Consider the following 4,291-nt stretch of genomic DNA (forward strand, 5'->3'; position numbering starts at 1 on the left):
GATGGGGCTGAGGGCTGCGGCTAGCCCGGTGGCCTGGCCGCCCCCACGGGGCCGGGCGGGGCCTGGGGAGCTGGGGGCGGGGGCCTGGCGGGCGGGGCCTGGTGGGCTGGGGCGTGGCCTGGCGGGGTCGGGGGCGTGGCCTGGCGGGCTGGGGGCGGGGCCTCGCGGGCCGGGCGCGGGGGCCTCGCGCGGGTCCAGCGGGGACTCCGAGGCGTCCCCTCCCCGCAGCCCGGGCTTGGGCCTCCCTGCCCCCTCTGGTGCCGTGACGGAGCCCCCAAAGCTGCCGTCGGAGCTGTGCGTGGCCCTGGCGGCTCCCTCCCCCGCCCCCCATGCTTCGTTTTGTCTCTGGGTTCGGAAGTGTGGGCTTCGAGGGGACGGGATGATCCATTCATGCGCTGTTTCCTATCCCCCCCCCCCCCCCCCCCCCCCATCGCTGCAGAGCCCCGTGTGAATAGTCAGGTCTGCCGGGATCAATAAAACCTGTAAATAGCCGCGCGTCCGGGGCGCTTGCCGATCGAGGGGTCCGGCGCCGGGCCGGCTGGGGGGATCCGAAGGGTCAAGCGGCTCCACGAGGCCGTGAGCCCCGATCTGAACGTCGGGTCTGCGGGCCTGCCCCTTGTGGTTGAGCAGCTACCAGAAGCTAAGAGGGAAGAACCCCGAGAGGAGGGGGGGGCCCCGCAGGTCTGCTGACCGGCCGCCCGCCCACCTGAGGCTCCGCAGAGCCCAGCCCGGCCTGCAGGGCCCCCGACGGCCGCCACACGCTGGCTGGACGCAGCGCCCCGCAGGGGGAGCAGGGGCGGGGGGCCGGTGTCCCCCCCGTGGTGGGGTGGGGTCCCAGCTGGCTTTGGCCCTAGAGAGCAGACCTCAGGCTCCCCACGGACTCCACAGCTCCCTGACACGGGACGTGGGATCCAGCCCAGCCAGGGCCGCCACGTGGATCGGACCATCGCCAGCCACAGCAGAGCACGTGGCGGAGGCAGGCGGCGGGCAGACACGCGGGAGAACCGGGCCCCTGCGGGGCGCGCGGCTGACGCGCGGGAGAACCGGGCCCTGCGGGGCGCGCGGCTGACGCGCGGGAGAACCGGGCCCTGCGGGGCGCGCGGCGGACGCGCGGGAGAACCGGGCCCTGCGGAGCGCGCGGCTGACGCGCGGGAGAACCGGGCCCTGCGGGGGCGCGCGGCGGACGCGCGGGAGAACCGGGCCCTGCGGGGCGGAGGTTCGCGGTCGCAGCTCCGCAGGTTGCGCGCCCCGGGCCTGGCTGAGACAGCGGGGCTGGAGCCAACCGTTCTCCCGGCAGGAGCGGGATCCTGGGTCAGGAGCGGCACCTGGTGCCAGGGCAGCCCAGGACTGGGAGGGCGGCCCTGGCTGGGACGGCGCGGGCCAGGGCGGGTGGCTTCCGGCTCCGGACACGCCGCGGGACCCTCCCCGGGGTGCCGGGCCTCGGCGGACCCTGCCTGCGGAGGGCCCAGCGCTATGACCTGACGCCGGGGAGCCACCAGCCACAACGCGCCAGAGGGAGAGGGGCCCGGAGGCCCCGCCCACCGCCCCCCGCGCTCCTCCCCAGGCGGCCCGGGGGCCCCGCCCACCGCCCCCGCGCTCCTCCCCAGGCGGCCCGGAGGCCCCGCCCACCGCCCCTGCGCTCCTCCCCAGGCGGCCCGGAGGCCCCGCCCACCGCCCCCTGCGCTCCTCCCCAGGCGGCCCGGAGGCCCCGCCCACCGCCCCTGCGCTCCTCCCCAGGCGGCCCGGAGGCCCCGCCCACCGCCCCTGCGCTCCTCCCCAGGCGGCCCGGAGGCCCCGCCCACCGCCCCTGTGCTCCTCCCCAGGCGGCCCGGGGGCCCCGCCCACCGCCCCTGCGCTCCTCCCCAGGCGGCCCGGAGGCCCCGCCCACCGCCCCTGCGCTCCTCCCCAGGCGGCCCGGAGGCCCCGCCCACCGCCCCTGCGCTCCTCCCCAGGCGGCCCGGAGGCGCAGTGCGTGGACGGCCACCTCTCCGCTGCCGGGCACGCGGGGGGGGGGGAGGGGGGCGCTCCGGGCGCGCGCACAGCCGCACGGCAGCGAGCCCTCAGACGCCTGTGAAGGAAGATGGAAGAGGGCGGCCACGCTCCCGCCTTGGCATCTCCTCTGGGTGGAACGGGCCTAGGTTTCCACAGGAGAAGATGTTACGCCAGCACTTTAACATGGCCGCACACACACGCGCACACACACACAGACACTCCCTCACACGTCCATGTACTCCTCAGACATACATGCGATCATAAACACGCATGCAGACACAGGCTCACACTCACGCCCACTGTCAGACGTGCAGACATCCCTCCACGGAATGGCACACGCATGCACACGGAATCACATGCATGTAGGGGCACACATGCACACGGAATCACATGCATGTAGGGGCACACATGCACACGGAATCACACACATGCACACGGAATCACACACATGCACACGGAATCACACGCATGCAGGGGCACACGCATGCACACGGAATCACACGCATGCAGGGGCACACGCATGCACACGGAATCACACGCATGCAGGGGCACACGCATGCACACGGAATCACACACATGCACACGGAATCACACACATGCAGGGGCACACATGCACATGGGATCACACACATGCAGGGGCACACATGCACATGGAATCACACATGCACACGGAATCACACGCATGCAGGGGCCACACACATGCACACGGAATCACACGCATGCAGGGCACACACATGCACACGGAATCACACGCATGCAGGGGCACACATGCACATGGAATCACACACATGTAGGGGCACACACATGCACACGGAATCATGCACACATGTAGGAGCACACATACACACATGGAATGGCACACATGCAGGGGCATGCACATGCACATGGAATCAGTGAACATACACATGCACACGGAATCACACATGCACATGGAATCACACACATGCAGGTACACACATGAAATTGCACACACATGCAGATACACACAACCACACACACATGCAGGTACACACATGAAATTGCACACACATGCAGATACACACAGCCACACACACATGCAGGTGCACACACACAGGCGCTCACCCACAAGCAAGTGCTCCCCACCTCCCCCAGCTCTCAGTGATGAGCAGCTCTGGGCCACGTGGGGCGTCCTAAGCTTGGCTCCCAGGGGAGGCCGGGGAGGGGGCGGTGCCTGCCCTCTGCGTCCACACCGTCCACACCTCTGAACCCCTCTGTGTCCTGTGACCCGCGCCCCCAGGGCAGAGCCAGTGGGGAGTGGGGAAGGGACAGCTCCACAGGAAGAGCCTCCAGGGGCCATGGCGGCCACCCGTGGGTCCCGCCCTCCGTGGGTCCCGCCCTCCGTGGGCCCCGCCCTCCGTGGGTCCCGCCCTCCGTGGGTCCCGCCCTCCGTGGGCCCCGCCCTCCGTGGGCCCCGCCCTCCGTGGGTCCCGCCCTCCGTGGGCCCCGCCCTCCGTGGGCCCCGCCCTCCGTGGGCCCCGCCCTCCGTGGGCCCCGCCCTCCGTGGGCCCCCGCCCTTGCCTGCGCCCTCTTCCCCGCACGCAGGGGTCAGGACGGAGCCGCCGCCGCCCGGTGCCGCGCTGGGCGGTGTGAGCGCCTCGCCGGGGCCTCGGTGCTCGGCCCAGGGGCGGCCACACTCCTGGCCCTCGACGACCCCGCTCCCGCCGCCCGGCTTCCCTGTCCCCCCCCCCGCCCCCCGCCCCCCGCCCCCCGCCCCCCGCCCGCCCCTTCCAAGGCGCCCAACCTTCCTTGCGAGAAAACTGATGCCGGGGGCTGGGGAGGCTTCTGGCTTTGCCCTGGGGACCCCGGGCCCGGGCCGCAGGGGGAGCCGGCAGCCCCCCGGACGCAGCCCGGGGTGACCCCGGAGAGCCGGCAGCCCCCCGAGACCCCCAGGAGCCGGCAGCCCCCCCAGACCGCAGCCCGGGTGACCCCGGAGAGCCGGCAGCCCCCCCCGAGACCCCCAGGAGCCGGCAGCCCCCCCGGACGCAGCCCGGGGTGACCCCGCAGAGCCGGCAGCCCCCTGAGACCCCCAGGAGCCGGCAGCCCCCCGGACGCAGCCCGGGGTGACCCCGCAGAGCCGGCAGCCCCCTGAGACCCCCAGGAGCCGGCAGCCCCCCCGGACGCAGCCCGGGGTGACCCCGGAGAGCCGGCAGCCCCCCGGACGCAGCCCCGGCTCAGAGGCGCCACGGGGGCCCTGCTTCTCCCCGCGATGGCGGCCTTGCCGTGCGCGTGATGAAGGGCGCCCTGCACCACCAAGCCCGGGCGCGACAGCCCTGGGCGC

This window comes from Perognathus longimembris, unplaced genomic scaffold (assembly GCF_023159225.1).
Source record: "Perognathus longimembris pacificus isolate PPM17 unplaced genomic scaffold, ASM2315922v1 HiC_scaffold_5426, whole genome shotgun sequence".
NCBI lineage: Eukaryota > Metazoa > Chordata > Mammalia > Rodentia > Heteromyidae > Perognathus > Perognathus longimembris.